Source organism: Micropterus dolomieu, unplaced genomic scaffold, assembly GCF_021292245.1.
Source record: "Micropterus dolomieu isolate WLL.071019.BEF.003 ecotype Adirondacks unplaced genomic scaffold, ASM2129224v1 contig_11331, whole genome shotgun sequence".
In the NCBI taxonomy this organism is placed as follows: Eukaryota; Metazoa; Chordata; class Actinopteri; order Centrarchiformes; family Centrarchidae; genus Micropterus; species Micropterus dolomieu.
The window spans coordinates 1-14244 of NW_025740317.1; the positions used below are offsets into that span (position 1 = coordinate 1).

The window sequence follows — 14244 nt, forward strand, 5'->3', positions numbered from 1 at the left end:
GAGCCCAGGTCTCCCGCACCGCCTGTCTCTGCTCAAAGTTTCCAGGAACTGACTTGATGGCAAAAAGCAAGAAGGTCTGCTTGTCTCCCTCCTCTTCAGCGGAGATGCACTTGTTGGGTTGATTGATCAGGACTGGAGGGAACCTGCAGTTCATGCCTTGCAAAAAGTCCCGGATTAAGACAGGGTAGGAGGAGAAGTCGTGCACATTGGTTTGCAGAAGCTCTAGATTTGTCTCCCTGCAGCGAGACCACTTTGAGTCATGTCTGAAAGGATTTCCTCCCTTGTCCAGATTCAGGAGACCTGAATACAGCATACGGTTCCAGAACGCGTCATTCTGAGTGATTGTATTTTTGAAACCATCAGAAACAGACACACTGTGGACATCCGGTTGAGGCGTGGTGAAGATGTGGAACTGGAGGTTGCGATTCTTCAGGCCGTCCTCTGCTCTGGCCCTCTGAGCGTAGATTATCTCTAGGTGTAGGGTCGAGTAGAAGATCAGAAATAAAGTGACGAGGAGAACCATAGCACCGAATGTTTGAATAGGAGTCATTGCTCAAGGTAAGTACACAAAGCTGTGGTGTGTTGTTCCTACAAATTAACCATATTTTGGGGGATATGGTCCTGGGACCTGGTGTGTTATTGTCTTTAGGTCACACAGACTCTGCCAGTAGGTGACACACTGGAAGTACCTGCCAACAGAAAGAAGTGACAGTACACCTTAATGAAAATTAACACATCACAAACTTCACAACCACAATGGATAAGACGCCTTCCTTTCGTGTGAGAGACCTGGGTTCAATCCCCCACTATGACCCACCTGCCATTGTGTCCCATGTATAGCAATTGTAAGTCGCTTTGGATAAAAGCATCAGATAAAGGTAAATGTACGTCCTTGAACCTCAGTGGAAATTAACAATATAGTACAGTAGCTACTTTTGTAAATTGTGAGTTATATTGCTGGATGTTGCGGTCATTTTGACAAACTCCACTTAAAGAGCTGACATAATGGAAGCACATTTTATTGAAAGAAAAACCTGTTGTCCAAAAATGTTATACTTTTTTTCAGTTTGAAATTTGCATATTAAAATCAGTTAGCATGTGTTTACTTTTATATATTTTTCTCATATTTTGTGTGTTTATTCAGAGTTCCAGTACACAACACCCATATGTCTTTCCTAATGTATGCACATTTCCATATAAAAAGATAAAGACCTGACAAACCAGACTGACAGAGAAAGGGTTATACAGACTAACTGTAGTGTTTTCCTGTGGGTAGTTGGTAGGGTAGAGGGTAGAGAATAGTGATGTCTCTGGTCCAGATATCACTAATCTCTCTTCAGATTTTTGTAGTTTATATACAAAATCTTTTGATATCATGCAAGGTGCACTATAATCTTAACAAATGAATCTCATTATTTCAAGGTGGCCTTGCTTGCAACATTTTAAGTGGTCCTGTACAGCATAAATAGGCCTACAAGAAAAGCCCCAGTGTCCTACTTCTTAAATGTATCTGCTTTCAATATTGAAACCTAGTTAAAATGTAGGTATGTTGCTTCATTTAAAAAGGAAAATAAGCGTTGGTGCTTTGCCGGGGGTTAGGCTATGTGGTCTTGAAAAAGCTTATCTTATTCTATTTGGGATTCAGTTGAACACAACAATCTCTCTAGTGTTTAACTGGGAGCAAACCGGCTTTACAATTGAGAGAAGCCACAAACTCTCCTGGTTCAGTAAAGTTGGAAATATATTCACAGATTCGAACTTCCGGGATCAATAACTCGTAAGCAAAACGTGTTTAAAACACAAACAACGCCTCTTTACTATCGCAGTTAAGTAGACAACAAGCTACAAGTACATTTTTACCTAAATGATTTGCCCAACGAGCGGCACAAATAACATTAGTCTCTACGTGCAGCCGGTACTACAATACTTAGTTCATAGAAATATAGTTTTGCATAATTTTGGGAAATTTTAATCTTCAATAAAATTCAGTAACTTAAATTTTATGAGCTGTAGTGTCTCAAAAATCACCACACGTATCAGTGATCTAATGGTGATGATACCACAACACTTAGTTTGGAGAAATATAATTTTGCATAATTTGGGGGAATTTTTAAAGTCAATAAAATTCAATAATTTCATTTTTATGAACTTTCTACAAACTAAGTGTTGTAGTACCACCAGCAGGATATCAGTGATGTGTGAGGTGATATTGGAGACACTACAGCTTATAACAGTGTAGTTATTGAATAATAAAAAATAGGCCTACCTAATATTAGGTATGCAAAATTATTTTTCCCCAAACTAAGTGTTGTAGTATAACCAGTAGTATATCATGAATGTGTAAGGTGATTTTGGGGGCACTACATTGTATAAGTGTGAAGTTATTGAATATTTCTGCAGTATGTGTTTTCGGCGTTGCAATTTGTAAACGGTCCCTGCGCACTCGTCTCACAGCCGGCTGCACGTAGAGACCAATGTTATTTGTGCCGCTCGTTGGACGACTCATTTAGGTGAAAATGTACTTGTAGCTTGTTGTCTACTTAACTGCGATAATACAGAGGCGTTGTTTGTGTTTTAAACACGTTTTGCTTAAGAGTTATTGATCCCGGAAGTTCGAATCTGTGAATATATTTTTCCAACTTTACCGAACCGAACTGACTCGCCTTCACTCTTGCCAAAAGGGGATCGCCCAGTTAAGGTCTATTAACATTTAACTGTGTGGTATGTGGTAGCAAAGGCATATGTCTTTGTGAAAGTTTCTTTTCACAAAATAATCACAACTGTGGCCAAAGAAGTGTTTGTAGTTTATAGCAATCAGCCATATAGGCAATAGACCCATTAAATGCACTTTTGCACTGGCCAGAAAGTGATTGCAGCTCCAAATTGTGACTTTAGCTCTTTCTCCCTCGAAATGACTTGATTTTATTCATGACAATAATATTTGTAATATTTGACAGATTACAGCTCACCTCTAGGTTATCCGCTGCCGTGGACATGTGAGCTCCTGTGGCAATCAGTTTTAAGAAGTTTTTAAAAGATTTAAGTAGGCTTGCCAGATAGCTCCATTAATACTTATAACTTGACTAGACTTTACAACAAACTCAGTTACAATGACACCTGTGTGGCAGGTGAGACTTAAGAAACAAAAACAAACATTGAACATACATTAATCAAATTAATCAAATTATTTTAGAACGGTTAAAATCAAGGGCAACTGGACTTGGTTGAAGATGCTAGAAGAGGTTTCATCCCTCATCCAAGACACTTTCAGTTCTGACTGACTTGTACGGAAACTCAGCTGTTTAACCTCTGTTGAGTTGTTTGCCAAGATGATCGATATGGTTCCTATGTGCTCCAGGCTGATGTAACGACAGTTGTTGGTCAAGCCACTTGAGGCTTGTTGTTACAACAGGAGCACGTACCACCGGTATCATCATCTTGTCAAACAACTCCACAAGATGAGGGACGAAACGTCTTCTAGTATCTTAACCAAGTCCAGGTGCCCTTGATTTAAACCTTACTTAGATAACTATGACCTGGATGACTGAGAACCTTCACTGACAGCTTATTTTAATATATAGTTTTGTAAAATACTTACTAAACCCAAAATGACCGCCGACAGAGTAAATGCAGAAAGACGGAAGTCTTATGTCTGAAGTGGCCAACAAAAATAGTAGGCCTATCCAGGTGCATTCAGGTCCTACCAGGTAAACAGGTGCACAAAATTTCAACATTTCATTTTACTGGAAAGGGGTGGGGCAACGAGATTACATCAGGACATCAGGTGCAGGTCTGTACATGAGAGAGGTGATCAGGCGATCACTTAACACAGGAGAGCATGCAAATGGTGGGCTCGCCCAGGTTTGCTCAATTTGAATATGAAATGCTGTCAAAGCACATTAGGACTATAGCTATGCAGCTAATATTAAAAGAACCCTCAATTTTAAACTACATTTATCTGTTTCAGCTGCAGAACAGTTATCCGCCTCATCATCTCCATGATGGTAACTGTGAAAGGAATATTGCATCAGTGCGACTTATCACAATATGACAGATGATTGTTCATTGACATTTACAGCTTCATGCAGATTAGTTGGATTTAACAGTGATTACTGCTGTAATGTAACGCATGGTAAATGTTTCAGTGCAACTGTTTGTCATTAGAGCGGTCATAGTCAAGATCATGTTTGGGTAGCAAACTAATATAAGCGGGCGTTCGAATATGTGCTTCGATATTTACAGTATGAATGAGGAATTGAAACGGTGTGTCAAACAGCCGCTTCATGCTTTGCAGGAGGAGTCAGAGAGAAACTCTAGAGTTTGTTGAAGTAAACCTCCTCCTGTGGAGGTTAGCTGCACAGCACAGAATTTCCCTCATCTCAGGTTTAACATATTCAGAGTTTTCACTAAGCCCGCTTTCTGAAATGGGGCCCTGGAGCAGTTAGCAAAATAAGAGTGGTCTAAAACTCCAGTACAGAAGTGTAAGAAACTCATTTATGGTTACAGGAAGTGATTGATTGACTTTATTTTTGTTCCAATGCAAACTAAATAAATAAACAGGACAACACCAAGGCATTTGTAATTACAACAATTTTCTGGGAGAAGTAGTGCATTATATGATACATATTTTTGGCATGACTGTATATAGCATAGGTATATAGTGATAGAGAGAGGGAGTGCAACTGCTGACGCCACTAGAGGTTAAAAAATTTTTGACAGATGATTTTGTTCCAAGGACAAACAATGCTTTGATTTATTGGCAAGAGTGCCATGCTAGGTATTTCCGCACCTGTGTTTGACTGCAAAAAAATACCTATGTATGCCAGCAACAAGTGTTCGATGTGAAGAAATTTTCCCCAAGGCTGGTGAGGTCATATGTTAAAAATAAACAGAAGTGGAAAGTAACGAATTACAATTACTAATATTACAGAATTCAGAACTGTGTAAATGAGTGGTCTGTGAAGGTTCTCAGTCATCCAGGTCAGAGTTATCCAAAGAAGGTTAAAAAATCTTCACCATCCTACCTGCGGACAAAGGAAAGTTCACGGTAGTCCTCAACACAGCGGACACATATGAGACACTGAGGCGAGACCCAACCAGCGTATAAGAAAGAAGCCATAGAATTTCTACAACAGCTTCAGAAAGAAAACACCATCACCCGTGAACAATATTACCGTTTGTATCCTGGAGAAGCCATTCCATGCATATATGGACTACCCAAGATACACAAAGAAGGAGCCCCACTCAGGCCGATTATCAGCAGCATTAACTCGGTCACCTACAACATTGCCAAACACATATCTACCATCCTAGCCCCTTGGTGGGTAACACAACTCGCCACATCCAAAACTTCATTGACTTTGTAAACAAAGTTCTAGGACTGAAACTGGACCCAGATGAAACGATGGTATCCTATGATGTGGCTTCTTTGTTCACCTGCATCCCCACCATGGAGGCAGCAGAAACCGTAAGGAAACAGCTACTACAAGACCACACCCTGGACAACAGAACTAGCCTCAGCCCTGACCAGATCTGTAAATTACTCAATCTCTATCTAAACACCACCTATTTCCAGTACAACGGAGGATTCTACAGACAGAAGCATGGCTGTGCCATGGGCTCACCAGTGTCCCCTATTGTGGCGAACATCTACATAGAAGAAGTGGAGAGCAAAGCCCTCAACTCCTTCAGAGGAACAGCACCGGGCCACTGGTACAGGGATGTGGACGACCTGGGTCAAAATTAAAACCCAGGAAGTGCAAGCCTTCACAGAACACATCAACTCCGTGGACAGTAACATCAAGTTCACACAAGAATGTGTACACAACAACAGTTTTGCCTTCCTGGGCTGTGCTGTACACATTGAAGAGGACAGGATCCTGCAAATTGGAGTTTACAGAAAACCCACACACACATAGACCACTACCTGCTTTTCGATTCCCATCACCCGCTGGAGCATAAGCTAGGGTTCATGAGAACCCTAAACAACAGAACCAACAAGCGCCCAAGCCAGAGAGAAGAAACAGAACCATCTGCAGGGGGCACTTACAGCCTGTGGATACCCTAAATGGACCTTTGTGAAAACAGCCACAAGATCCACAAAGAACGACACTATGGGGAATGAGGAAAAGAAGGTCAGCTAAGGCAGACACTGGTACACCCCAAAGACCGCACTCCCAAACACAAGATAAGCAAGCCTCACACAGATAATAAGAACAAAAGTGGTTTATTTAACTCAAACTAACAAACAACTTTAACTAAGTTAATGGCGTGGGTAGATATGAGGAACATCAGTCATGTCAGAAGTGTGTGGATGAGTGAGGATGTGGTGAAATGTATGTTGGTGGGTGCAGCAAAATAAACAAAGGAACGAAGGCTGGGGTTGAAGCAGCAGGCCAGCAGAGAGAGTGATTTCTAGAAAGACAGCCTTTTTATGCCTTCTAGGAAGCCCAACCCAGATGGGCAGGTAGATGCACTGGACCCTCCCAGCTCTACCTACAAGCCACACCCAGAATCTGCAAAACAGAGAAGACATACAGGCAGGCAGACTGGGGAAGTTGTCACACATCCGTTACTGAGTAAAAAAAAAGAGCAAAGAAAAAACTTTATTTATCATGCTGCATTAATTACTGCTAATGCAAACTGACCATTTCCTGCTGCTGCAGCTTCACATTAAAAGCATTTAACTGGCGAAACACAAGTTGACTTTTATTTTGAAGTAGTCACAGGAAATGCAATCTGTTTGTAAGTGAGATCAGTGCTGATTGCGCTCGTTCTTCAAAAATGCATCTATACAACAAGACAACTGTCATTTTCAATAGTTTTCTGACAGCGGACCAGTTTGAAATATTGCAGTGAGTAATGCAACAGTCAGGAGCAGACACAGTGAGCTGTTAGATAAAGAGCTGCAGGTGACAGGCTGCACACCTCCCCCTTCTCAGCCAGGTAACCAACTATCTCTTTCGCAGTTTGCAGACTCATGTTGCATGCAGCATAAAGTCAGATCATGACTGCTCACATAATTATGGAAAATACCAATAATGCCCGACAATACTGTTTTAAACTTCCCCAGACTCATGTGCCCTGTGCTATTAAAAGTCATCCGCAGAGCCGGCCCTTGACCTTCGGGGGCCCTAATCAAAATTTAGCTGGAGGCCCCTCTGACTGGCGGGCGTTGTCACTATATATGACACAGAAACAACATCTCTTATTTTTAAATAAGACTCGACGAATCTTTCTTATATTCTTAAACCTGCCACGTTTGTTTAGCACAAGAACACAAAAGCAAATATCTTAAACCTGGTTGACAATAAAGCTGATTCTGATGAAAAACAATAACTAGACTATATTATTATATCTACTATGTTTGATGTCAAACAGGAAACATACGGTACCACCAGTGCTACTGAGCTTAATGGCAGTGCAAGACCCAGTAGACACTGATGAACATAGTTCTGAATAAAAAGACTGATAAAGTGTTTATGACCAAAGCTTAAATCTTTATTAACAGCCAGACAAGAGATTAAGAGACTACAAACTACAAAACAGTTGATAGCATCACTTTTCTCAACCAGCTTCTTTATGAGTGATATAAACATGTAATGATAGAAAATACTTTTACTGTCTGAGTGTCTTTTTGGAACCTGTGCTGGTTTTACTGCTCACCACATCAATGTGTAACTGGTCATTAAGGACTGATGGCCAGTCAGCTGGATCCACTGGAGGAGTACAAACTGGAGAGCCAGATGTGGTAGTAAGCACGATGGTACTGCTCTCCACTTCAGTAGGCACAGGTAGACCTATGAGGGAGACTAACACACACACAGTGATGGAGGTAGAGGTGGAGGCTGATGGACCCGCTATGAAATAATAAAAAAATATAAATAAATTGACTCAATTGAAATGACTTGTGTTCTTAGATGTGGATGATGTTATAATTCAAGACAATCTGCCAGAGTTTGATGCTGTCTCCTTTTAAAAAGTGACTTTGGATTAGATGTCTTTTCAACACTGGCAGCTTTGGAGGAGGCTCCACAATGTCTCTCGACAATCAGTCCTTTAAAACAGCTACTACACACTCCCTACCTGACAGATTTGATATATAATGAAAGAACAGGACATCACTATAGGTTTAACTAAAACCCATAACCTACCCGGAGAGTCAGCTTCTTGGGTGATATGAGCTGTTGAAACCTGACCTATCTGGTTTTGTTCTGTTAAATGCTTTATAACTTTAGATTTGAAAAGCTCAGCTCCAGAGATAGTTAGATAGAAAAAAAGATGGCGTAAATTGAAGAAGACCCATGTCCTAATAACACTATTAACCTAATCAACTGACTTTAATAATACGAGTTAATCCTATACTATGGTAACATTATAATATTAATACTATACAACGTTTATGCAGTTTGAAAAAATTGTGAGGATAATTGCAGTTAGCATGTTAGCAAGCTATAGCGTTAGCATTGTTAATACTAGCGCGGCTAACTAAGACTTATGTAAGACCTTTAGTGCAGATTATCGAAAAATACAGGCATAGGAAAACGGAGCCTGTTGTTAGGTTCCACTCAAAGGATTCAAAAGCGTACACAAGGCGGATGATATGAACACAGGCAGGGTTTATTAACAAAGTGCTCAGGGATGGGCAGGGTTGGGATGAGAGCTGAGAATCCCAGGCTCAGCAGGGATCCGACGATGGCATTCTATTTCGTATCGCTATTGTGTTTACCCCTCCGTGCACTGAGAAATGTTGTCTACGCCCACCCACAGCGTGGGCCTCTCCTACGTCTGCACCTTGCATCCCCACCCTTTTGAGACGGGTTCCCCCCGCATGGGTCGTGGCAGGGAACCCCCCCCGCCCGCGAACTGTGACTGCAGTAAGGGCAGCAGAGTGGCTTCCCTTCATGGCCACCAGGGTGCCTCATCAGCAGGTCCGACCGCTTTCAGATTGCTACTCGGAGTGGCTCGCTTCCTGCTCGATGCGCAGATGGATGGACATCTGATCCGCTGGGGTCACAGGCTGCAGTTCACCTCCTGCAGTGGTGACAGCTCTGTCGATCATGAGGCTTCTGGGCCTCGTGTCGGCTGCTCACGTGGTGGTCCCCCTGGGCCTCCTACACATGAGGAGGTTGCAGCGGTGGTTCATCCGCCTGTGTGTCGACCCGGTGAGACAGAGACGGCGCCTAATCGCTGTTCCTCTGTCTGTGGGTTCGAATCTGGCCTACTGGCTCTCTCTGTCGGTCGGGGTTCCCCTGGGCAGGGTCACATCCCATATCTAGGTCTTCACAGACGCCTCCCTGATGGGCTGGGGCGGGACCTGTCTCTCTCAAGTGGTAGGCGGTCTGTGGCAGGGCCACATGCCTCACCACATAAACGTGCCAGAGCTCCACATGGTGTGGAAGGTGATCCTCAATAGCGATAGCCTTAGAGGGCTGCGCCTATACTCATGGAAGAGTTCGGGGCGCTGAACCAGAGTATTTCACAGCAGGAGTTGATTGAGCCACAGGTGCGAGATGCTGCAGGTGGTGATGAGCCAGGACCGGACACACCCACACACACACACACACACACACACACTGACAGGACCTGACTGACAAGACTGACAGAGACAGCAGGGAAGGGAAAACTGAGAAAACACAAGGAAGGGGGAGGAGGCGAAGCCTAATCATGACACCTGTGGCCTTACTCACCTTTATCTTTTTGCCTCCTCTCTTCTGTTGTCTTTTTACATGTCCAGACAAATATGATCTTCTCTTGTCAGACATCAAGCCCGACGGACCCAGCATAACGAGTGATGTCGGTGATCGGTCACAAGGTCGGTCAGGAGTCACAGGTCTCAGCTGATTTTCCAAAGTAGCCTATATAACTAAATTAAATAACCACAATGCTTATAATGGTGCTTAATATAAAGAGCTGTCTTTTATTTCAATGTTTAATATTTTACGTTTCTTTTTTCAGTGTTTTTTTTCCACCACTAGCAAGAAATGACTGTAGGGGGCCCTCTGCTCGCCACGGGGCCCTATGCCACCTCAATGGTCGCTTAGTGGCTGGGCCGGCTCTGGTCATCTGCTACCACCAATAGGCCTAACTACAGGTGTCTCATTCACAACGGCGCATAGCATCAAAATCAGTTGATTAATGCCAATCAGAGTTACATAGCCTACAGTAGCCTATGTAGATTCATCATTATGGATTTAGGCCTACCATGTCTTTTAATAGTCTGTTCAACTGATATAAGCTAATAAAAACGTTAATTTGAAAATAGTAAACAGCAATATGGCAATTATTTTTGAAAGTCCGGCCCCACAGTGTCTGCTCAGAAAAAACTTGTGCCTTTGAACAAATGTAGTTGAGGACCCCTATGGTGAGGTCAGATAAATAATAGCCTACTTCCATTGGTGGTTAAAAATAAGTTTTCATAGTTTAGTAAGATGCATTGCTCCAAATAGCCAAACGACATCAGTGCATGCATGGTTGGCATTAGCAAGTTGCTGCTAACTAGTTATTTATTGTAATAAGGCTTATGATATCCCATTAAAATTACCGCAATGAAAATATGGATAGGACTTATATACAGTCCAGTGTTTCCCGTTTTCCCAGTCCAGTGCGGCCCGCCAGAGTGCCATTGTAACACAGTGTTACAATTGACCCCAATGTTCCAAGCCACATGGCCCAATGTAAGCAGCTTGTGTCGTAATACAAGAACTTAAGGACTCAAAGGCAGACTCGGAACAGTTCGAAGGGGTAACAAAGGGTTTTATTGAAAAGTGCAACGTAGAAGACTGGGTGGTAGGTTCCAACAGGGCAGAATGGAGAACACGGAGGACGGGAGTTTGTCCACGCAAGATGTGAGCTGAGCGGGGTGTGGCGTTCAGCAGAGCTCCCGGAGGTAGTGTGATCCTGGGCACAGAGAAAAACAGGTTAATCCAGGGATACACAGAAATTGCAAGGAATCTTACGGGAGTAGATAGTTGGCCTTGACGCATGTACCACATGTGGTTAACTGACAAAAGAGAGTGTAGCCACGCCCAGACAAACACAGACAGGGAGGACAGTCAGAAAACACAGGGAAGGGGGGAACAAAAGAACACAAGGTAGTGGGGAGATTCTGTAGTACCACAACAGCTTGTTTCTGTGTTGACTACTTTTGTTATAAAGTGAACATATTTCACTAAATTTAAATGTAAAACTACATTTAAAAAGGGTGTATTAAAATAAATGGATTTGTTCTAGTATAAACAAATCATCAATTAACATGGCCAACATTCTTTGTATAAAATAATGTGTGTTTTATATGTGTTTAACAGAAAGTTTGAATGTTATTTAGGACTAGGTCTGCAAAAGTAAAGTTCCTTTCAATTTCTTAAGTAAACATTAGCAGTAAAGTAATTACTTTGAGGTAGCCTAGGCTTTTACTTGACATTCAGTGGGTTAAAATGACTTATTTTCCCCCTTTGCCGGGGGCAATTGTAACACTCTGACTTCTTCTCTCTACATTATTAACATAAAAGCAACAGACAAGACAAGCTTCCAAGATGTAGTGTCAAAACAGGTCATGTGATCGTCCTTTGGTCAGTAACCTAAGTAAGAACGTAGGTCAGGTCTTTGTAGTCCCCGAGTACAGGCAGACTATAGAGAGCCATTTCAGTCAGTGAGGCTCTGTCAGCTCAGCTTCGCCAGTTCAAGTCAGTCAAGTGCATTACTATTTTACCATGAATCATGAGAGAGAGATTTATCTCTCTGGTCATCCTTTTCTAGTAATGGAAAGAGAGATTTACTCCCATTGTGATCACATTCTCAGATAAGTTATTCTGTTTATTTGAATTGCAATTAGAGACAGACTATGAGATAGATGTGGCAGAAGAATTTTAGGAGCTGTTTCAGTTTCCCATTCAATCTCTGATGTATGTCTCTCTATGTATTACACTTTCCATCACCCTCATTATAAGGCATTTATTTAGCATAGGCTACTTCTTTTGCCTTTTCCTACTTTCTGATGGACATGGACAACGCTTTCAAATGCTTATATTCTGTTTAAAATGACACTTTCGTCTTTATATCTTTAATTAAAAAAATCACATTTGTCTTCTATCAGTTGTAATTCCCTCATACTGAGTAGGAATAGGAAAATAGAAGTTATTCACCCATAATTAGGGATCCAAGCTGCTGGAGCCCTATTGGTTTTGTTTTGATTCTTCTTATTTCTTCTTTTTCTCTGCTAAAAGTGTTTGGGCAGCAAAAACCGCTGGACGAAAACTCACCAAAATTGGCACGTAGGTTGCAAATTCCACCCACTACTCAGGCAAAAAAATGGCCCTCATAGACCTCATGGTGGCGCTATAACAATCAACTTTCCGTTTTGCGTTTTTTTGCGAACTCGTCCCAGACGGTTTCGCCAATCGACTTGAAACTTTGGCGGGATCATCTACGGATGTCGCTAATCAAAAGTTATCAAAAGAATTTTGATAAGTCAATCTGTTTTTTTCATTCATAAATTTTTACTTTTGTGTCTTTTTACGCACAATTTTGCATAAATTCCTGTAAATCAAAATTGGCTTAAGCTATTGTAACCAAACTCGACGCGTCTGTTCAGATGCTCGGCCCTGAGCTTCGCTGAGCAGTCCTGGGATATTGTTCCACTAAGTGGCGCTACACTTGCAAAAAGTTTATACCTCGTAATTCGCTTGATGTATAAAATTCGGTTTGTATGATCTCGGGTCCCTACTCAATAGATGTAAAACATTTCTCATTCCTACCTAAAAAAAATCTATGAAAATCATCCATATGTCCTAGAGAGCTGAATCTTTTTCAGCACATCCACTGATATGTGACTAACGTTTGCCTGTAGCTTGTACAGTATGAACATTTTCTTTTTAACTTAGTTTTGGATCAAATGCCACCAAAATAATTAACACATCCAAAACCAGCAGAATGATGTGTGATGTTTTTCAGAATTATTTCACCTACATCTTGACTGTTGCAAGCGTTTAAAGTTTAAACTGACAAAACTATCTGGCTCTGGCACATGTGAAATCACCACCTCAAATTGTGAGGTGTGGAAAAACAGCATCTCACCAGTAGCTCAGTCAGTAAGTCGCCTACTCTGGCAGTGAGTCTAAGGTCCCTGTTTCATTTGGATCCCTAGCAGTTTCTTCTAATTTTTTTCTGCTAAAAAGAGTTTGTGCAGCTTAAACTTCTTCTTCAAAATGTTGGAAACACAAAATGTCGCAGGTGGGTTGAACATTTCACCCAGTAGTCAGGTACATATAATGACACTCTCAGATCTCAAGGCGATGCTTTAAAAATCCAGTATGCGTTTCTCCAATTAATTTAAAGTCCAAATTCTTTCATCACTTTAATCTCTGAAGTCGTCGGCGTCTGTTATTCTCTTCTGAAAATTTCATATGTTGTGTTTTTCGCGACTGGCTTGGATCCCGATCACTGCCGCTCGCAGTACTAGCGGATACTAGTATGTCTTTAAATGTGTTGATGTTTGTGGACTGTAATGTTTAGTATGTTTTTAAATATGTTGTGTGGACTGTAATGTTCAACTTAGTATGTTTTTAAATATGTTGTGTGGACTGTAATGTTCAACTTAGTATGTTTTTAAATACGTTGTGTGGACTGTAATGTTTAGTATGTTTTTAAATATGTTGTGTGGACTGTAATGTTTAACTTAGTATGTTTTTAAATATGTTGTGTGGACTGTAATGTTTAGTATGTTTTTAAATATGTTGTGTGGACTGTAATGTTTAGTATGTTTTTAAATACGTTGTGTGGACTGTAATGTTTAACTTAGTATATTTTTAAATGTGTTGATGTTTGTGGACTGTAATGTTTAGTATGTTTTTAAATTTTGGGAGCCTAACAAATAAACAAATATTGTTTAATTTCCCTCGCGACTTCTAGAATGTGAGGGCTGAAACTGTTGATAATTGATCATTTTAGTGTTTACTCTGCAAAAACTCTTGAGCTTTGCACGTCTTCCCTGTTAATGTTAGCTACCTAGGAAAGGTAATACTCAGACTTTCTGAAAGGTGATACCAAGTGGACAACAGTGTGACCGCAGCCAAGTTATCGTCTTTATCGTCTGGTAAGTGCTTTTGCTCTGTTTGTGATTTCCATGTAATTAATCGCTGTTTTTTTTCCTCTAAATGCTACTTGAGAGGTTAACATTACATTGATTATCATGTATTGATGTTAGGTTAAAGAAGGTGATTTAATAATAACTAACGTTAAGTAACT

At 41.1% G+C, this 14244-nt stretch overlaps 1 pseudogene; it reads left to right on the top strand.

The window, feature by feature from the left end:
- The first annotated feature begins 4819 nt into the window (after positions 1-4819).
- Positions 4820-6143, top strand: LOC123965793 (annotated as a pseudogene).
- The last annotated feature ends 8101 nt before the right edge of the window (positions 6144-14244 follow it).